The sequence below is a fragment of the Bos indicus genome, chromosome 1 (assembly GCF_029378745.1).
Source record: "Bos indicus isolate NIAB-ARS_2022 breed Sahiwal x Tharparkar chromosome 1, NIAB-ARS_B.indTharparkar_mat_pri_1.0, whole genome shotgun sequence".
NCBI lineage: Eukaryota > Metazoa > Chordata > Mammalia > Artiodactyla > Bovidae > Bos > Bos indicus.
The window spans coordinates 42,828,203-42,851,092 of NC_091760.1; the positions used below are offsets into that span (position 1 = coordinate 42,828,203).

Sequence of the window (22,890 nt, forward strand, 5' to 3'; positions counted from 1 at the left end):
AATGAAAACTGACCTTTTCCAATCCTGTGGCCACTGCTGAGTTTTTCAAATTTGCTGGCATATTGAGTGCAGTACTTTCAAAGCAGCATCTTTCAGGATTTGAAATAGCTCAACTGGAATTCCATCACCTCCACTAGCTTTGTTCATAGTGATGCTTCCTAAGGCACTCTTGACTTCGCATTCTGGAATGTCTGGCTCTCGGTAATTGATCACACCATCATGGTTATCTGGGTAGTGAAGATCTTTTTTGTACAGTTCTTCTGTGTATTCTTGTCACCTCTTCTTAATATCTTCTGCTTCCGTTTTTGTCCTTTATTGAGCCCATCTTTGCATGTAATGTTCCCTTGGTATCTCTAATTTTCTTCAAGAGATCTGTAGTCTTTCCCATTCTATTGTTGTCCTCTGTTTCTTTGCAATGATCACTGAGGAAGGCTTTCTTATCTTTCCTTGCTATTCTTTGGAACTCTGCATTCAAATAGGTATATCTTTCCTTTTCTCCTTTGCCTTCCGCTTCTCTTCTTTTCTCAGCTATTTGTAAGGCCTCCTCAGATAACCATTCTGCTTTTTTGCATTTCTTTTTCATGGTTGTTAAGCAAGAGTAATTCCATGAAACCTGACCTCTTGCTACCCATCCCATCAGTAACTTGTTCTCAGTTCTTACTGTGTATAACCAGTTGAGACACTTGATTTTCCAAGTTGTCTTCTTTCCAGAAGTTGTATGTTTTTATATTTGCTCTTATGACCTTGTACATTCTAGTTTCTGTTCCTGCCTCTGGCCATTCCCTTGAGTTTCCTTCACTGATTCTTTTTTGAGGGGAGTGAAATAGAAAAGAATAGCTTTATTGCTTTGCCTGGCAAAGGGAGCCACAGCAGACTAATGCCCTCAAAACTCTGTTGGCATAAGAGGAGGTAATGAGATTTATAGTAATGGTTCAAAGAGGAGGGTGTGATCAGCTCATAGCCATCTTTGATTGATTGGTGGTGAGGTAGTTGGGAGTCAGCATCATCAATCTCCTGGTCCAACCAATCTGGAGTCTAGATGCTTGTGGGAAGCACACAGTTAACTTCTTTTGGTAGGAGTTTCAGTATCTGCAAAATAGCTCAAATATATTATTATGTATATTCATTTAGGGGGGTACCAGGACCCTGCCCCAAAGCTATTCTGTTGTTTCCTTTTTTATTTTATTGAAGGATAATTGCTTTATAGAATTTTTTTTTCTGTCAAACCTCAGCATGAAATAACCATAGGTATATATATATATCCCCTCCCTTTTCAACCTCCCTCTCATCTCCTGCCCCTCTAGATTGACACAGAGACCCTGTTTGAGTCCCTGAGTCATACAGCAAATTCCCATCGGTATCTATTTTACATATGGTAATGTAAGTTTCCATGTTACTCTTTCCATACATTTCACCCTCTTCTCCTCTCTCCACATGTCCAGAAGTCCATTCTCTATGTCTTTCTCCACTGCTGCTGTTGCTGCTGCTGCTAAGTTGCTTCAGTTGTGTCCAACTCTTTGCGACCCCGCAGACTGCAGCCTACCAGGCTCCTTAGTCCATGGGTTTTTCCAGGCAAGAGTACTGGAGTGGGGTGCCATTACCTTCTCTGCTGCTGCCCTGTAAATAAATTCTTCAATACCATTTTTCTAGATTCTGTATATATGTGTTAGAATATGATATTTATCTTTCTCTGACTCACTTCACTCTGTATAATAGGTTCTAGGTTCATCCACCTCATCAGAACTGACTCAAATGCATTCCTGAGTAATATTCCATTGTGTATATGTACCACAACTTCTGTATCCATTCATTTGTCAACGGAAATCTAGACTGCTTCCATTTCCATTCCAGTTCCATCTAGAACTGCTTCCACTGTTCTAGCTATTGTAAATGGCACTACAATGAACAATGGGATACATGTGTCTTTTTCAGTTTTGGTTTCCTCAGGGTATATGCCTCGGAGTGGGATTGCTGGGTCATATGGTGGTTTTATTCATAGTTTTTTAATGAATCTCCATACTGTCTTCCATAGTGGCTATATTAGTTTACATTCCCACCTACAGTGCAAGAGCATTCTCTTTTCTCCACATCCTCTCCTGCATTTATTGTTTGTAGACTTTTTGATGATGGCCATTATGACTGGTGTGAGGTGATATCTCATCAAAGTTTTGATTTGTATTTCTCTGGTAATGAGTGATGTTGAGCATCATTTCATGTGTTTGTTAGCCATCTGTATGTCTTCTTTGGAGAAATGTCTGTTTAGGTCTTTTTCCCACTTTTTGATTGGGTTGTTTGTTTTTCTGGTATTGAGTTATATGAACTGCTTGTATATTTTGGAAATTAATCCTTTGTCAGTTGTTTCATTTGCTATTATTTTCTCCCATTTTGAGGGTTGCCTTTTCATCTTGCTTATAGTTTCCTTTGCTCTGCAGAAGCTTTTAAGTTTCATCAGGTCCCACTTGTTTACTTTTGTTTTTATTTACATTACTCTAGGAGGTGGGTCAAAGCAAGAAGATCTTGCTTTGATTTATGTCATCAAGTGTTCTGCCTATATTTTCCTCTAAGAGTTTTATAATTTCTGGTCCTACATTTATGTCTTTAATCCATTTTGAGTTTATCTTTGTGTATGGTGTGGGGAAGTGTTCTAATTTCATTCTTTTACATGTAGCTGTCCAGTTTTCCCAGCACCATTTATTGAAGAGGCTGTCTTTGCCCCATTGTATATTCTTGCTTCCTTTGTCAAAAATAAGGTACCCACAGATGCATGGGTTTATTTCTGGGTATTCTATCTTGTTCCATTTGCCTACATTTCTGTTTTTTGTACCAGTGCCATACTCTTGATGACTGTAGCTTTGTAGTATAATCTGAAATCAGGAAGGTTGTTTCCTCCAGCTCCATTCTTCTTTCTCAAGACTGCTTTGGCTGTTCAGGGTCTTTTGTGTTTCCATATGAATTGTGAAATTTTTTGTTCTAGTTCTGTGAAAATGTCATTGTTAATTTGATAGGGATTAAATTAAATCTGTAGATTGAATTTGGTAGTTAGTTATTTTCACAATGTTGATTTTTCCTACCTAGGAACATGAAATATCTCTCCATCAGTTTATGTCATCTTTGATTTCTTTCATTAGTGTCTTTTAATTTTCTGTGTACAGTTCTTTTGTCTCCTTAGGTAAGTTTATTCCTAGATATTTTATTCTTTTTGTTGCAGTGGTGAATGGGATTGATTCCTTAATTGCTCTTTCTGAAATCTCAATGTTAGTATATAGAAATGCAAGTGACTTTGGTGTATTGATTTTGTATCCTGCCACTTTGCTAAATTCACTGATTAGCTCTAGTAATTTTCTGATACTATCTTTATGGTTATCTATGTATAGTATCATGTCATCTTCAAACATTGAGAGTTCTTTTCTGATCTGGATTCCTTTTATATCTTTTTCTTCTCTGATTGCTATAGCTAGAACTTCCAGAACTATGTTGAATAATAGTGGTGAAAGGACACCCTTGTCTTGTTTCTGATCTTAGGGGGAATGCTTTCAGTTTTTCACCATTGAAAATAATGTTTCCTGTAGGCTTATCACATATGGCCTTTACTATGTTGAGGTAGGTGCCTTCTATGCCCATTTTTTGAAGAGTTTTAATCGTAAATGGGTGCTGAATTTTGTCAAAGGCTTTTTCTGCATCTATTGAGATGATCATATGGTTTTTATGTTTCAGTTTGTTAATGTGTATCACATTGATCTATTTGCATATACTGAAGAATCCTTGCATTCCTGGAATAAATCCAAATTGATCGTGGTGTATGAGTTTTTTGGTGTGTTGCTGAATTCTATTTGCTAAAATTTTGTTCAGGACTTTTTAATCTATGTTATCAGTGATATTGGCCTATAGTTTTCTTTTTCTGTGTTGTCTTTGTCTGGTTTTGATATTGGGGTGATGGTGACCTCCTAGAATGAGTTTGGAAGTGTTCCTTCCTCTGTAATTTTTTGAAAGATTTTTAGAAGGATAGATATTAGCTCTTCTCTAAATGTTTGATAGAATTCTCCTGTGAAGCCATCTGGTCCTGGGCTTTTGTTTTGGGGGATTTTTTTTTATCATGGCTTCAATTTCAGTTCTTATAATTAGGTTGTTCATAATTTCTATCTTCCTGGTTCAGTCTTGGAAGATTGAACTTTTCTAGGAATGCAGTGAAAGTGCTGCACTCAATATGCCAGCAAATTTGAAAAACTCAGCAGTGGCCACAGGACTGGAAAAGGTCAGTTTTCATTCCAATCCCAAAGAAAGGCAATGCCAAAGAATGTTCACACTGTCACACAATTGCACTCATCTCACATGCTAGTAAAGAAATGCTCAGAATTCTCCAAGTCAGGCTTCAACAATACGTGAACCGTGAACTTCCAGATGTTCAAGCTGGCTTTAGAAAAGGCAGAGGAACCAGAGATCAAATTGCCAACATCTGCTGGATCATTGAAAAAGCAAGAGAATTCCAGAAAAATATCTATTTCTGCATTATTGACTATGCCAAAGCCTTTGTGTAGATCACAACAAACTCTGAAAAATTCTTCAAGAGATGGGAATACCAGACTCCCTTACCTGCCTCCTGAGAAATCTGTATACAGGTCAGGAAGCAACAATTAGAACTGGACATGAAACAACAGACTGGTTCCAAATCAGGAAAGGAGTACCTCAAGGCTGTATATTATTACCCTGATTATTTAATTTCTATGCAGAGTACATCATGAGAAACTCTGGGCTGGATGAAGCACAAGCTGGAATAAAGATTGTCAGGAGAAATACCGACTACCTCAGATATGCAGATGATACCACCCTTCTGGCAGAAAGTGAAGAAGAACTAAAGAGCCTCTTGATAAAAGTGAAAGAGGAGCAACATTCAGAAAATGAAGATCATGGCATCTGGTCCCATCACTTCATGGCAAATAGATGGGGAAACAATGGAAACAGTGGCAGACTTTATTTTGGGGAACTCCAAAATCACTGCAGATGGTGACTGCAGTTGTGAAATTGAAAGACTCTTGCTCCTTGGAAGGAAAGTTATGACTAACCTAGACACCATATTACAAGACAGAGACATTACTTTGCCAACAAATGTCTGTCTAGTCAAAGCTATGGTTTTTCCAGCAGTCATGTATGGATGTGAGAGTTGGATTGTAAAGAAAGCTGAGTGCCAAAGAATTGATGCTTTTGAACTGTGGTGCTGGAGAAGACTCTTGAGAGTGCCTTGAACTGCAAGGAGATCCAACAAGTCCATCCTAAAGGAGATCAGTCCTGAGTGTTCATTGGAAGGACTGAGGTTGAAGCTGAAACTCCAATACTTGGCCACCTAATGCAAAGAACTGACTCATTTGAAATGACACTGATGCTGGGAAAGGTTGAAAGTGGGAGGAGAAGGGGATGACAGAGGATAAATGGTTGCATTGCATCACCATCTCAATGGACATGAGTTTGAGTAAACTCCAGGAGTTTGGTGATGGACAGGGATGCCTGGAATGCTGCAGTGCATGGGGTCACAAAGAGGTCACAAAGGGGTCACAAAGTCGGACATGACTGAACTGAACTAAAAAATCTGTCCATTTCTTCCAGGTTATCTATTTTGTTGGGATATAGTTGTTCATAATAGTCTCTTATAATCCTTTTTATTTCTGAATTTTCTCTTGTAACATCTCCTTTTTCATTTCTAATTTTGTTGATTTGATTCTTCTCTTTTTCTTGAGTCTGGCTAAGGGCTTGTCAGTTTTGTTTATCTTCTCAATGAACCAGATTTTAGTTTTATTAATATTAATATTTACTATTGTTTCTTTCATTTATTTTTCATTTATTTTTGCTTGGATCTTTATTATTTCTTTCCTTCTACTAATTTTGGGGTTTTTTTGTTCTTTGGAAAAGAAGTTTTTTTAGGTGCAGCAATGAAATTAAAAGATGCTTACTCCTTGGAAGAAAAGTTATGACCAACCTAGACAGCATATTGAAAAGCAGAGACATTACTTTGCCAACAAAGGTCCGTCTAGTCAAGGCTATGGTTTTTCCTGTGGTCATGTATGGATGAGAGAGTTGGACTATAAAGAAAGCTGAGCACCGAAGAATTGATGCTTTTGAATTGTGGTGTTGGATAAGACTCTTGAGAGTCCCTTGGACTGCAAGGAGATCCAACCAGTCCATCCTAAAGGAGATCAGTCCTGGGTGTTCATTGGAAGGACTGGTGTTGAAGCTGAAACTCCAATACTTTGGCCACCTAATGTGAAGAGCTGACTCGTTGGAAAAGACCCTGATGCTGGGAAAGATTGAGGGCAGGAGGAGAAGGGGACAACAGAGGATGAGATGGTTGGATGGCATCATCGACTTGATGGACATTGGTTTGGATGGACTCCGGGAGTTGGTGATGGACAGGGAGGCTTGGCGTGCTGCAGTTCACGGGGTCACGAAGAGTCAGACACGACTGAGTGACTGAAGTGACTGACTGTTAAGTTGTCTATTCAGTGTTTTTCTTGTTTCTTAAGCTAGGATTGTATTGCTATAAACTTCCCTCTTAGAACTCCTTTTGCTGCATCCCATAGTTTTTGAGTTGTCATGTGTTCGTTGTCTTTTGATTTCCCTTTTGATTTCTTCAGTAACCTGTTGAGTATTTAGAAATGTGTTGTTTAATCTCCACGTGTTTGTGTTTCTTACAGTTTTTTTCTGGTAATTGATATCTAATCTCATAGCATTGTGGTTGGAGAAGATACTTGATGATTTCAATGTTCTTAAATTTACTGAGGTTTGATTTGTGACCCACAATGTTATCTGTCCTGAAGCATGTTCAATGTGACTTGAGAAGAAGATGAATTCTTCTGCATTTGAATGGAATGTCCTGAAAATATCAATGAGATCCATCTCGTCTAATGTATCATTTAGGACTTGCATTTCCTTACTTATTTTCTGTTTTGATGATCTGTCCATTGGTGTGAGTGGGGTGTTAAAGTCTCCTACTATTATTGTGTTACTCTCAGTTTCTCCTTTTATGTCTGTTAGTGCTTGTCTTATGTATTGAAGTGCTCCTATAATGGGCACATAGATATTTAGGATTGTTACGTCTTCCTCTTGGATTGATCCCTTGATCATTATGGAGTGTTCTTCCTTATCTCTTGTAATCTGTATTTTAAGGTCTATTTTGTCTGATATGAGGATTGCTACTCCAGCTTTCTTTTGCTTCCCATTTGCATGGAATTTGTTTTTCCATCCTCTCACTTTCAGTCTATATGTGTTTTTAGGTTTGAAGTGGGTTTCTTGTAGACAGCATATATGTGGGTTTTGTTTTTGTATCCATTCAGCCAGTCTGTGTCTTTTGGTTGGAGCATTTAATCCATTTACATTTAAAGTAATTATTGATATATATGTTCCTATTGCCATTTTCTTAATTGTTTGGGGTTGATTTTATAGATCTTTTTTCTTCTCTTGTATTTTTTGACTATATAAGTCCCTTTAACATTTGTTGTAAAGCTGATTTGGTGGTACTGCATTCTCTTAACTTTTGCTTGTCTGAAAAGCTTTTTATTTTTCCATCAATTTTGAATGAGATCTTTGCTGGGTACAGTAATCTTGGTTGTATATTTTTCTCTTTCAGTACTTTAAATATATCCTGCCATTCCCTTCTGGCCTGCAGTTTCCGCTGAAAGATCAGCCTCTAAGCATATGGGGTTTCCCTTGTATGTTACTTGTTGCTTCTCCCTTGCTGCTTTTAATTTTCTTTCTTTGTGTTTAGTTTTTGGGAGTTTGATTAGTTTGTGTCTTGGTGTGTTTCTCCTTGGGTTTATCCTCTGTGGGACTCTTTGTGCCTCTTGGACTTGACTGACTCTTTCCTTTTCCATGTTGGGGAAATTTTCAACTATAACCTCTTCAAAAATTTTCTCATAACTTTTATTTTTCTCTTCTTCTTCTGGGAACCCCCATATTTCCAATATTGGTGTGTTTAATACTGTCCCAGAGGTCTCTGAGACTATCTTCAGTTCTTTTCATTCTTTTTATTTTATTCTGCTCTTCAGAAGTTATTTGCACCATTTTGTCTTCGAACTCACTGATAGGTTCTTCTGCTTCACATATTCTGCTATTGATTCCTTCTAGAGTATTTTTAATTTCAGTAATTGTTTGTCTCTGTATGTTTATTCTTTCATTCTTCTAGGTCTTTGTTAACTGATGCTTGCATTTTCTCCATTTTGTTTTCAAGATTTTTGATCATCTTTACTATCATTATTCTGAATTCTTTTTCAGGTAATTTGCCTATTTCCTCCTCATTTATTTGGACTTCTGTGTTTCTAATTTGTTCCTTCATTTGTGTAGTATTTCTCTGCCTTTTCATTTTTTTTTAACTTACTGTGTTTGAGGTCTCCCTTTCCCGGCCTTCAAGGTTGAATTCTTTTTTCCTTTTGGTTTCTACCCTCCTAAGGTTGGTCCAGTGGTTTGTGTAAGCTTAGTATAGGGTGAGATTTGTGCTGAGTTTTTGTTTGTTTTTCCTCTGATGGGCAAGGCTGAGTGAGGTGGTAATCCTGTCTGCTGATGATTGAGTTTGTATTTTTGTTTGTTGTTTAGATGAGGCGTCCTGCACAAGGTGCTACTGGTGGCTGGGTCTTTTATTCAAGTGGTTTCCTTTGTGTGAGTTCTCACTATTTGATACCCTCTAGGGTTAGTTCTCTGGTAGTCTAGGGTCTTGGAGTCAGTTCTTCGACTCCAGGGGCTCAGGGCTTGATACCTACTTTTGCATGGTTCTATATATTCTTTTCCTCTGGTCAGGTACTCCTGTCCACTCTCAGCTAGTGTTCTGCATGCACTTCTGTGTCTGAAGATGTATTCCTGATGTATCTGTGCAGAGAGTTGTACTTCACATCCACCTACTCCTCCGCCATCTTGTTCTCCTTCCTTCACTGATTCTTTTCCGGATAAATTTCTTTTGGTGTGGATGTTTCTCAAAGTCCTCAACCCTCAACATCAGTCTTTCAAAGTGGTATCTTCCAGTCTCATTACTTCACTTCGTCTTTCGGCTCTCACATCTCTATCCAACACCCCTCTTGAGCTCTAGACTTGATTGTCAGAGTTCCAAACATTTCTACATACTGCAAATCCAGGCTGCCCCAAAGCCTCGTATTTTCATAGGTGTTCTCTCTCTATATATAAGTTGTTGACTTCCCTGGTGGCTCAGACGGTAAAGCGTCTGTCTACAATGTGGGAGACCCGGGTTCGATCCCTGGGTTGGGAAGATCCCCTGGAGAAGGAAATGGCAATCCACTCCAGGACTATTGCCTGGAAAATCCCATGGACAGAGGAGCCTGGTAGGCTACAGCCCATGGGGTTGCAAAGAGTCAGACACAACTGAGCGACTTCGCTTTCTTTCTCTCTATATATATATTGATATATTTGTTTGGGAGGAGGTAGAGAGCATCATGTAACTGCCTGGGATGGAAGAAGAGCCTGGAGCGACAAGTACTCTATTTGGAGATACTCAACCAAACTCTTCTTTTGATCCCTTGTCTCATATTGTCCTAAGTGGTACCAAGGGTCTTCAGATCCTGAGCTCTTCGGGTGGTCTGTTGACAGTGTGTCTATTGATTATTTCCCCTTGTGATCAAAGTTCCCTGTTGCTGGCACTTGCTGGATGCTTCCTCTGGTCAGTTACCATGCTTTCACCTGCTTTTGCCATCTAAGGCTTTTCTGAAATCTCTTATCTGCTAATATCTATGCTCTTCCTCTCTTTGTACTTATAACTTTTCAGAGTGTTTTGCACAAGAGAAGAAATCAGTGTTTGTGGTTTGTCTCCAGTATTAATCAGAATTTTTATCTCTTAGTAGTCGAAAATGTGGAGAGATTGTCACTCAACAAACTCACACTGTTATAGAGAGGAGGCAGGAGAATTCAGATGCAATTCTACACCTTAATGCTTCCCATTTGTGAACTTAATTTATAACTTACAGACTTAATTTACCGAAAAGAAATCTCGTTAAAAATTAAAAGAGCTATGGCAATAAGTCTGTTTTCAGAATGAGTCATGAGCTAAATAAAATGAATTAAATCTAGATCATAGGTTATGGAATCTCCAAACCAGGCCTAAATAAATTTATGACTTTTAGGCTTGTTCTCAGTAGCTTAGCATCTGCTTTATGTAAAGTTTGACTCTCACCTTATTTTAGAATTGTTGCTCATAACCAATCATACAACGCAGGTGAAGGCCCTGGCATCTTTTAAAAGGCAATGATTGATGTATGCCTGTGATGTTTCTAGGGATAACCACGGAGTATCAGTATTGTGCCTATTACTGTAAGTTGTTAATAATTCATAGCCCTTATTCTTAATATCATCATAAGTAAATTACTGAAAAAAAACTACGCTTTTTAAATTGTTGCTACTGTTTACTGATACATAAAAGTAGAAGTGTAACTCAAGAATAACTCACTGAAGAAAAGTAGTCACAAATTATTCTTAATGTCAATACCTATATTGAGGGTACAGTACTGTTTAGTAAGATGAATATGTTAAATTATGCATTTGTTCATATTTTGATTTCTGTATTGCTTCTTTCGTTATTGGTCTTTTTCAACACTTTTTTGGCCAGAGGGAGAGGGGAAATGGTAGTCAAATTTAAACATACTGGATGTTTTCATAGTTAGGAGAAATTTAATTACTGAAGTAATTTTTGGAATAAATTATGGCCTTAATATGTGCTTGCTACCTTTATTCTCAGCAATGCAAATAGCCATATGACATCAACTTAATATCAAAATTAAAAGTGTTTCTTTTTCAAGCACAAGAACTCTTTTTAAAATTTTTAACTGTATTTGGACTTGGAACCCCACATATAAACAGGTTAAAGAAAGCTCCCCTGTTGGTGATGGGAATGAGTAGCCTGGAGCCTCAGAGTCAGCCACTACTCCCTGCCTCTGCCAGCCATGGCACCTCCTTGGAACAACTTTTTAAATTACAAGCAGTGATGGAAAGAACAGTCTTTGGAATCAGATGTATCTGGGCTCAAATCTTAGATCTCCATGTGGTAGCTTTCTAACCTTGGAAAATTTATTCAGCCTCTCTGAACTTTGCTTGTTCTCTTCAGTCCCGGCAGGCGGGGAGAGGGGGAAGGGGTGTCTTACTCTTATTTTATAGAAATGTTTTAGAAGGAACTGAGATAACATGTGCCACATTGTATAATACCTGACACAGAGGATGTCCTCAGGAAAAGAGCCGCCTTCTTGTCACGTGAAGTTTGACTCCAGCTTAGAATCTAACTCTTTGTTTAAGAATGGTGCTGACTTTTTCTGTGTGTCTGGAAATCAACTATTAGAAGCATTGATTTTTCTGTCACACTTGAAGGCACACATGAACATATATACACACACTGAATTTTAGCTAGAAGTCAAAGCATCTCACCCCTTGATTGCTTCTTTAAAGACTAAGTGCCATCAAGGTGCCTGAAGTGGAGATGACAATGTGTGTTACTGTTCACGTGACCAAACTGCCAGAGCTGAAGCCTGTCAGTGCAGCTGACACTGGTCTGGGGCCTTGATATCCCAGTGTTCTTGAATGTTGAATGTATTGCATGATATCTGGTGTGATTTGCTATACCAACCTCTCGTAGACCTCGCTTAGTCCTACTCTGTGGTGTGATGGAGTACCTTGTCAGAGTGGAAACTGGGGATGAAGGATCATGTACCTACTCCAGATTTTTGTGAGTAAATATGTCTCCAGAGGTGCCAGATACTGATTTGAGAACATCAGAAGGAGCTCAAGAAAGCTCTCCTAGAATTAAAAACATTTATTATTGTGGCCCAGTGTTTTCACTGGAGAAGTCTTTATACCATAACAGAAGGGAATGGCTTTTCTTCTTTTACGTCATCAACTTCTTTTCTTACCTTACACACCTGCCCTTGTTGATTTCACTTTTACCTACATTTTAGCCTACAACAAAGCTGTCCTTCCAGCCCAGTATGTTGTTCTGAGCTTCAGGGTGATGGAGCTGGTTCTTTGATGGGCCTTTCCTATGAATGTCACTGGGTATGAGATTTGACTCAAAATTGAATTCAGTGTATTTTATCCTAATTTCCTTCTGTTCCCATATTCCCTGTCCTGCCAAAAAAGTGAAAGTCATGTTCGACTCTTTGTGACCCCATGGACTGTGGCCTGCCAGGCACCTCTCTCCGTGGAATTCTCCAGGCCAGAATACTAGAGTGGATAGCCATTCCCTCCTCCAGGGGATCTTCCCAACCCAGGGATCCAACCCAGGTCTCCCGTATTGCAGGCAGATTCTTTACCATCTGAGCCACCAGGGAAGCAAAAGTCCTGCCAAAAGGTGCCATCAATTACTCAGTCTTGACATTAGAGAACGATTCTGCCAAGCAGTGTGTTGTGGCCAGATATCTTAGGAGAAAACTAACTAGAAATCTCTAGTAGGCATCTGGTGTTAGTTATAAATGCCCAATTTGGGTAACCATTAGTAATCTAGGTAATAGTCCTACTCGCGATGAAAGCATAAAGTTGTTTGCCTTCACCTTGTGGTGATTTTGTTTATGGAAAGAACACACACATACACACATGCACATGTATATGTTGTATGCGGGCAGTTTCCATTCTGAAAAACTTGAGTGGTAGTAATTTCCCAGGCAAAGAGGGCAAGGGATAAATGGTATCAGCAGTGATAATAGTCTTGTGCAAAGACATACCTGTAGTAAGAGGAAGCGAGAGGGGAGAGGAGTAGAAAACAGGTCTCGAGAATATCTGAGAACACACATGGTGACATCAGGCCCTGTAGGCATTACAAGTGACAAGAGATGGAATAAAAGGCACGTGGGAGCTCGATCCACCAGGCGCTTGAATGCCATGCTAGGAGGTCTGGATTTTATCCTGACAAGGGTGCACAGGCATGGGAAACCCTTTAGGGATGGTCAGATTTGAAACCTGAAACATTGCTCAGACTGGGGAACTTTAGGAATGGAAGCAGGGACACAGGTTAAGTCACTCACTGCCAGCAGCTTTCTCGGGGCGAGGTCTTGGTGTCCTGGCGTTTCATTGACTGTTCAACAAGTGGGAATGTTACAGTTTACAGAAAATGGGCAAGAATGGAGGCACAACATGGTCAAGTTCAGTTTGGATGTACTGAGTTGGAGGTTCCAGTGAAGCGTTCAGGTGGCTAGCTGATGATTGGATATACAGTCTGAGTTGAGAATACACATCTGGGAATCATCAGATTGATTGGCAAGAAATGAGAACTCGTAAGAAGATCATGAAGGTAAAGCAGCCCTGGGCTGGAAGCTGGAAAAACGTAATATGTAAAGAAAGGATGGCTAGAAGAATGTGAACTAGAAGGAGGCGGAGAGAATGTTGAGAGAAGAAGCGAAACCTCAGGGTGATGTCATGGGAGCCAAAGGGAGATTGGCTTTCAGGATCAGACCCAGTCTTACCTCCTGTAGTCATACCACATTATATCAGGGCAGAAAAAGTATGTTGAATTAACAAGTATGAAAGTGTCTCTGAAGCCAGACTGCAGGGGCTAAAGAGTCACTGAAAGGAAAGGGAAAGAAGATGGTGACAGTTGGTAACTTCTATCAATGAGTTTGGTAGTGAAGAGAGGAGAAATCTTGCCCTGGACTTAAACTTTGAATTGTGGCCTTATGGACAGGGGCAGATGAGGAAGTGAGGGGGCTGTTTAGAAGACATCAAGCACTATGAAATGGTGCCCTGGTGGATCCTTGGAGGAGGAATCGTCCTCCCTGCATTGTGAGGGCGAATGAAGGAAGTGGGACTGATGCTGCAGCTGTGATGCAGATAGAGGAGGGGTGGGGGCAGGACTATGAGAGAGCATCTCTGTGAAGTGGAAGGTAGGGTCCTCTGCTCAGTGAGGGATGAGGTGGTGGAGGGGATGACTTAAGGGATGTGGTAAAGGTTTGAAATAGCTTCCATGGGAAATGGGGAGGTTGCAGACTGATTTCCAGCAGAAACTGTAAATCATGAATTGTTGGCCAATTACATCCACTTAGCTGTATGTATCCCCATGGATTTTTAAACCAAGACATAGTTACTTTGTGGAAAAGATAAAACCGGAATTTTGGGGGGTGGGGATGACCAAAGAACAAACAAAAGAAGCTTTGAGTGTGTTAGCCATATTTGATAACTGGGCAGAAAAGATATGAAAATTTGTGGGAACTGAGACAGAACGAGAGGCCAGAAGCTGTGATGACACAGAAGGACTGATGCACCTGGCACAGTGGGGTAAAAGAGCTGAAAAGATGAGAGGGTGTGACTAATTCGGGAATGCCGGAGATTGAGATTCACAGGCTGGGTACTTATGGGTAAAGACAAGGGTCAGGGTTAGCCAAACAGTAAGGCCCAGCAGAAGTGGAGGTCATCGGATTTGAGGGTGCTAAGGAACTGGGGCTCAAGGTGTTGTAAGGATCATGCCTGCTGTGCACAATGAAGGCAGAGCCTGAGGGAGAAGGGACGCCCAACCCATGTGCCCGAGAGACTCAAGGAGGAGTCATGTGGCTCTTCACTGTTTCTCACTCAGCAGGCACTTTGCTGACACTCCCTATCCCTTGACCGTCTTGACCTTGTTCCCTGTGCCATTCATCATGTTGGGACAGCACCTGCCACTTGCTAGAGACTACCAAAGGAGCTGACATACTCATGCCCATTAGACCTGAAAACAAGTTCTTACATCACTGGAATGTACACTCTATGAAAGCAGGACTGTTGGGTTTTGTTTTGTTTTTCACTGTTGCATCAAAGCACAGGGCAGTATCTTACAATTCATCACTCAGAGAAGAATGAATACCTTGACATCAATATTGGCCCCGACTGCTCCTTGGTACACCTGGTCACAGCCTCTGGCTGCCTTCGCCCAAACGCTCTTCCAAGTTCTCTCTATTTGGGGAGCTCAGATCCCAGCTCCACCTCTGCATCCCTCCTTCAGCTGAGCGTCTCTCCTCTCACTTCTGAGGTCAGAGCCACGTGTTAGACCTTACTCATCATCTTCTCCCCCTTACAGAATGCTCAGGCTTTAGCGGCTTCATTATCACTGTAGTTGGAAGAGGAAGTACTCCTACTATTCTCCGAGGCTCATGCTTCCCCTTTTTTAGACATATTAGGGACTGTACTCTTCATCTCATCACCTTCTGCTTTTCTTTCTTGAACCTGTCATCCTTATCTTGTTCAGCAGTTACTCCCTCCCCACCAGGTATACAGCTGAGCCATAAAACAGGAACAAAAAGACATTTCTTCTGTCTTGGACCTTAAACTGTCACCTTTCCTCCCCTTTTTTCTAGTTAAAAAAATCTCTCAAAAGTGTTCCCCTCTATTTACCAAGTGTTCCTGTTTCCTTGCTATGTGTCCACTGTTTAACACCTTGAGTTTAGGGCTGTACGCATGAATTGCTGAGCTGTTTTGACTATTTCTCCTGCATTCCTAGGGATTCCCTATGGTCTTCAGTTCCTTTGTTTATTAATCCAGCAAGTATTTAAGCACCTCTTATTGTCAGGCACATTTCAAGATGCTAAACAAAACAGCAATGAATAAAACAGACGAATAACCCTGCCCTTGTGGCTTTTACTTTCTAGAGAAAGAAACATATCAAATAATGTGTGTTTGTGAAATGTGTATTTGATACTAGCAAGTGCATAGGAGAAAAATGAGGCAGAGAAGAGATGCAGGCAGTTTCGGAGTGGAGGAGTTTACTGTTTTAGACTGAGTGACTGGGGAAACTTACAATGAGGGGATGACAGTTAAGTAAAGGTCTGAAGGCGGTGAGGGGGTGTGAGTCGATAGCTCTGTGGGGGAAGAAAATGCTAGCAGAGAGAAGAGTGAATGCGCGGTTCCTGAGGTATGAGTGGGCCTCATGTTTCTGAAGAACAGTGAGAAGCACCATCCTCATCTTCCTTGACCTCCCAGTAGCATTTGCCATTTGCTCCCCTTTGGTTTTGGAAATGTCTGCTGGGATGACTGCTCTGGTTTTGGCCTTCCCCATCTCTTTCACTGATTGTTTCCTTCTTTGTGCCTGCCTTTTAATCTTTTTTTTCCCCCAGTGCTTTTTTGTTAGTCCTGCTTTCCCCTGCACATGCTGTGTATCGGCAAATCACATTCTTAACTGGGCTCTGACTGCTTCACCGGGGACCACAGATTCAATATGTCTGACATCTGCTTTGTTGCCTCACCTCCCCCAACCCCCACAAAGGCTCTTGCCTTCTGTTTTCCTTGTCCATTTTTGGCTTAACTACTTAGTCTCCCCATTTAGAAAACTTAGTTATCTGTGACTTTGTTATCCCTCACCTGCCACTTCTAGTTGGTCATCTTATCGACCTCATTCTCCCTCCTCTGTGCCCGAGTCTTCTTCAGCAACACCCTTGCCGTAATAAACTTACTTCACACTACATGTGCTCAACGCGTGCTCCACCTTGTCTTAAATGCTCTTCTCGCCCTTCAGGAGCAAGCGCACATGTTATCTCCTCTCTGCAGTGGATTCTCCCATATATCCAACCCTTTGGAACCCCATGGACTATAGCCCACCAGGTTCCTCTGTCCATGGAATTCTCCAGGCAGGAATACTGGCATGGATAGCCATTCCCTTCTCCAAGGGATCTTAAGCACTAACATATGTTGGATCATTGAAAATGCAAGAGAGTTCCAAAAAAACATCGACCTCTGCTTTATTAACTACGCCAAAGCCTTTGACTGTGTGGATCACAACAAACTGTGGAAAATTCTTCAAGAGATGGGAATACCAGACCACCTTATCTGCCTCCTGAGAAATCTGTATGCAGGTCAAAAAGCAACAGTTAGAAATGGACATGGAACAACAGACTGGTTCCAAATAGGGAAAGGAGTACATCAAGGTTGTATGACTTACATGCAGAGTATATCATGCGAAATGCCAGGATGGATGAAGCACAAGCTGGAATCAAGATTGCTGGGAGAAATGTCAATAACCTCAGATATGCAGATGACGCCACCCTTACGGCAGAAAGCAAAGAATTAAAGAGCCTCTTGATGAAAGTTAAAGACGAGAGCTAAACAGTTGGCTTAAAACTCAGCATTCAGAAAACTAAGATCATGGCATCTGGTCCCATCACTTTATGGCAAATAGATGGGGAGACAGTGAAAACAATGAGAGCCTTTTTTGGGGGGGGGCTCCCAAATCACTGCAGATGATGACTGCAGCCATGAAATTAAAAGACACTTGCTCCTTGGAAGAAAAGCTATGACCAACCTAGACAGCACATTAAAAAGCAGAGACATTACTTTGCCAACAAACGTCTGTCTAGTTAAAGCTATGGTTTTTCCAGTAGTCATGTATGGATGTGAGAGCTGGACTATAAACAAAGCTCAGCGCAGAAGAATTGATGCTTTTGAACTGTGGTGTTGGAGAAGACTCTTGAGAGTCCCTTGGACTGCAAGGAGATCCAACCAGTCAATCCTAAAGGAAATCAGTCCTGAATGTTCTTTGGAAGGAATGATGTTGAAGCTGAAACTCCAATAGTTTGTCCACCTGATGCAAAGAACTGACTCGTTGGAAAAGACCCTGACGCTAGGAAAGATTGAAGACAGGAGGAGAAGGGGACGACAGAGGATGAGATGGTTGGATGGCATCATAGACTCGATGGACTTGAGTTTGAGGAAGCTCCGAGAGTTGGTGATTGACAGGGAAGCTCGGCGTGCTTCAGTCCTTGGGGTTGCAAAGAGTCGGACATGACTGACCAACCCATTGTGTACATAGCTCTCCAGTGCTCCACATGGTGATGCAATGATGAGTATCTTGCTAGACTGTCAGCTCTTTGAATCCACAACTAAGTCTTATTAATCATTGTACCTAATGCTTTCCTGTGTTTGCCTGTTTTGGACACATAGCAAAGAGGATAGACAGACAGACAAACAGATGAATTTGGACCGAAGCACACTTCGTTACAACATATTGAGTATGTAGGGGAAAAAATTAAATTCCCCAAAATACATATGCCTTCATAAGTAGGTTTTATATGTTATATGCAGAGTACCAGCATCTTTGAGGACAACTGGAATCAGTGTTTTATTAGTGTTTGCTTGAATCCTGAGTGTTTTCATGCTGTTTCTCACTTGTTGAATCAGTGGCAAATCGTCCAGTTGGCAGGTGACCTTGGCTCTAGCTTGTGGCAGGCTGAACTTCATTGCTGTCTAGGCTGAAGGCTTAAGAGCAGTTATTTTATATCAGACTTTTAGTATGTAGTTATATAAATACATGGTTTGTCATGTTAATAACAGTGCCCTTTCCTGCTAATTTTGGTCTCTATAAATACTTTTCTTGTTGTTGTTGTTGAAGGTATTTTAATTACTGACACAAATTTCTCATAAGATTATTAGGCAAAAATTAAGCAACTAATAAATATAAGGAAACTGAGAAAATGTTCTTATTACATTTAAGATACAGAGATTCTGGGACAACAAGTGATTATTAAAAGGAAGGAGAATTAAGTGTTTTTTAAAAAATTTATATATATCACTCTGCTGCTGCTGCTGCTAAGTCGCTTCAGTCGTGTCCGACTCTGTGCGATCCCATGGACGGCAGCCCACCAGGCTTCCCTGTCCCTGGGATTCTCCAGGCAAGAACACTGGAGTGGGTTGCCATTTCCTTCTCCTATGCATGAAAGTGAAAAGTGAAAGTGAAGTCGCTCAGTCGTGTCCGACTCTAGCGACCTCACGGACTGCAGCCCACCAGGCTCCTCCGTCCATGGGATTTTCCAGGCAAGAGTACTGGAGTGGGGTGCCATTGCCTTCTCCAATATATCACTCTAAAAAGGTTAAATGTGAAGGCATTCACTAGTTTAGCAAAATGTATTTTCCTTGCTTAGGAAACAGTCCATTATATATTTTAAAAATTTTTTTAATTGATGATTGTTTTACAATATTGGTTTGATTTCTGTCATACATCAACGTGGATTAACCACAGGTTAATTCATTAGTCCCCTGCCTCTTAAATCTCCCTCCCACATCCTGCCCATCCCCACCCCTCTAGGTTATTACAGAGCCCTAGTTTGAGTTCCCTGAGTCATAAACAGCAGATTCCCATTGGCTGTCTATTTACATGTTAGTGTATATGCATCCATGCTACTCTGTCCATTCATCTCACCATCTCCCTCTTTTCCCCGTCCCTTGTCCATAAGTCTGTTCTCTATGTCTGTGTTGTATATTAACACATATATATGGCATCGAGAAGGATGGTACTGATGAGGTTCAGTACCATCCTTCTCGATGCCATATATATGTGTTAATATATGATATTTGCTTTTCTCTTTCTGACTGACTTCACTCTATATAATAGGCTCTGGGTTCATCCACCTCATTAGAACTGACTCAGATGCATTCCTTTTTATGGCTGAGTAGTACCATCGTAGGGAGAAGGCAATGGAACCCCACTCCAGTACTTTGCCTGGAAAATCCCATGGATGGAGGGGCCTGGTAGGCTGCAGTCCATGGGGTCACGAAGAGTCGGACACGACTGAGCGACTTCACTTTCACTTTCATGCATTGGAGAGGGAAATGGCAGCCCACTCCAGTGTTCTTGCCTGGAAAATCCCAGGGACAGGGGAGCCTGGTGGCTGCCCTCTATGGGGTCACACAGAGTCGGACACAACTGAAGTGACTTAGCAGCAGCAGTACCATCGTATATATATACCACAACTTCTTTATCCATTTATCTGTCAAAAGACATCTAGGTTGCTTCCATGTCTATTGGCTATTGTAAATAGTGCTGCAGGGAACATTGGGGTACATGTATTTTTTTCAGTTTTGGTTTCTTCAGCGTATATGCCTAGGAGTGGGATTTCTGGGTCATATGGTGGTTTTATTCCTAGTTTTTTTAAGGAATCTCCATACTGTCTTCCATTGTGGCTCTATCAATTTACATTCCCACCAGCAGTGAAGGAGGGTTCCCTTTTCTCTACATCCTTTCCAGCACTTGTTGTTTGTGGATTTTTATTATGGCCATTCTCACTGGTGCAAGGTACTATCTCACTGTAGTTTTGATTTGCATTTGTCTAATAACGAGTGATGTTGAACATCTCTTCATGTGTTTATTAGCCCTCCATATGTCTTCTTTGGAGAATTGTGTGTTTAGCCCTTTCACCCGCTCTTTGATCGGGTTGCTTATTTTTCTGGTATTGAGTTGTATGAGCTGCTTATATATTTTGGAAATTAATCCTTTGTCAGTTGTTTCATTTGGTATTATTATCTCCCTTCTGAGGGTGTCTTTTTACCTTTTTTATAGTTTACTTTGCTGTGCAAAAGCTTTTAAGTTTAATTAGGTCCCACTTATTTTTGTTTTTATTTCCATTATTCCAGGAGGTGGGTCATAAAGGATATTGCTATGATTTATGTCATACGGTGTTCTGCCTATGTTTTCTTTACAGGTTTTATAGTTTCTGGTCTTACATTTATGTCTTTAATCCATTTCGAGTTTATCTTTGTGTATGGTGTTAGGAAGTGTTCTAATTTCATTCTTTTACATGTAGCTGTCCAGTTCTTCCAGCACCACTTAATTGAAGAGAGATTATCTTTTCCCATTGTGTATTCTTGCCTCCTTTGTGAAAGATAAGGTGCCCATATGTGTGTGGATTATCTTTGGGCTTTCTGTCTTGTTCCACTGGACTATACTTCTGTTTTTGTGCCAGTACCATACTGTTGGAAGCAGTCCATTGTATTTTGAAAGGAATTTTCAAGTAAGTAAAAATAATTGAGGCAGTGAGATAAATAGTATTTTTAATTTTATAGAAGTTTTTTGTCTTGATTTTGTTGATGTCAAAAATGTAATCATTATATTCTGTTTTCCTTTAAAAAAAAAAAAAAAAAAAACAACACTGCCCCAGTTTTATAAAACCTCCTTGTGAATCTGTATGCATTTTAAGAATATTGGTGTTATTTTAGTGAGTAAGCCTACAGTTCACTTAAGCATTGTGGCTGGCCATTACAACAAAGTAAATGGAGTAAAGGACAAAAAAACTAACACATGATCACTTTCAAAATGTCATCTAGCATATTTTCTGCTGTCATATTGAGAGGCTATTTAAGCTGTTGACACGAGGAGAGAGCACAGTTCATTTATAGAGCAGGCTCCCATAAAGAGCAGAATGCTGGGTGGATGAGGTGGAGATATGTGGGCTTGAGTTGCAGTTGAAACCAGTAAAAGGTGAGACTTTGACTCTAGAAGGCTGGTGGTATTCTAAATGTAAAAGACTCAGAAGTTGTATTTCTAACACATAGAAAAATGCTAATGTGTTTGTTCAAAAATAGTCCTGACTCCTAAGGTTGGAACAGACCTTGAAATATGGTTCACTTGAAATTAATTTCCTAGGCTAATGGGTTCTAAACATTTCGCAGCCATTCATATGCCAAGTATTATTAGTGGTTAGTGGAACACTCCTTTAAGCTGTTTTGAATTTGGATTAAAACAAGGAAGGAAGTGAACAAATGACATTTGGATGTTCTTGCCTTCTTGAAGATCAGCTTCTTACAAAACTTCATCCTATGAACCTGCAGTGGCCTAAGGTGGTTTCACCTTGGCACACTGATATTTTTCTGACTCACACTTGAGCTTTCCTTTTATAAAGACCAGTGAGTGTGACATCTGACAGATACTATCAGACGGCATTCCTCGTACAAGTAGGTGAGTGAGCATGTTGGGAAAGGCAGGCTGAGTTGGCCCCTTTGCCTGAAGCTAAGCACGCTTTAAGCAGGAGAGAGCGTGGACTGCCAGCACAGCCACATGGTGTACACGAGAATGGAGTGTGCTTCACTGCTGCTGCTGCTAAGTCGCTTTAGTCGTGTCCGACTCTGTACGACCCTATGGACAGCAGCCCACCAGGCTCCTCTGTCCACAGGATTCTCTAGGCAAGAGTACTGGAGTGCGTTGCCATTTCCTTCTCCAGTGCTTCACTAGTAGGTTAATTATGAGCAGGTAAAACATACCCCTGAAAGTGTTCAGCATCTGCAAGAATTCCTGGTGCTGCCCACCATCTGCATTAATGCATATATCAGGGCTTTGTGTTTTACCATTTTTTTTTAACTTGGAGTATAATTGCTTTATAAGCTCATGTTTCTGCTGTACAACAGAGTGAATCAGCTCCAAGTATTAACAGACATATATCCCCTCCCTCTTGTCCTTCCTCCCCCGCCGCATCCCACCCATCTAGGTTAGCATCCGGCTGAGCTCCCCAAGCTGTACAGCAGGTTCCCAGAGCAGGAATAGAGACGCGTACACAGGGAGGGGAAAGGGAGGGTGCTGTGAATTGGGAGAGTAGGTTTGACATAGATACACCTCCATGCATACCATGGAGAGTTGATAGTGGGCTTTCCCTCTCAGTTGATACACCATGCTGCTGTCTTTCCTCATCTTCTTGAGAAACAGTTTTCTATCATGTGGTAGCTTCAGGGGTTAACACAAGCAGAAATGATGAAGTCTGTTTAGGTGTTGTCTGTATGGAACACATAAGAATACTGTCTATTAGTTCTGTAATAACAAGGGCTAAATTGAGATACATAGAAGGTTTGCTATGATGTGTGCCTTTACTTATCTCTCCACACTTACCTTTCGCTCTTCTCTTTTTACAATCTTACCTCCAGTCATTTTAAATTAGAAGCTGACTTCTCATTGGACATGGAGAGAAGATGGATGTGTGGGCTGGGGAAGGTCGTGGGGTGGAGGGGAAGCAGAGAGAGAGGGGGATACACGGACATCCCACTGGCTCTATCTTTGTCTCCTTCCAAGGGCACACCCCCCACCCCAAGTTACCTCCTCTGCTCTCACCGCCCCCAAACCTACTAGTTAGCCCTGGGCTCCCACGTGGACTGTATTTCTCCCTTTGTGACATTTACCATATCATGTTGTTAACGCTGTGCTGACTGTGC

The 22,890-nt window shown here is 40.8% G+C and overlaps 1 protein-coding gene across 1 annotated transcript in view; it reads left to right on the forward strand.

The window, feature by feature from the left end:
- Positions 1-22,890, forward strand: part of CRYBG3 (crystallin beta-gamma domain containing 3) — a 126,340-nt gene that overhangs the window by 22,510 nt on the left and 80,940 nt on the right. The gene's annotated exons all lie outside the window — the stretch shown is intronic.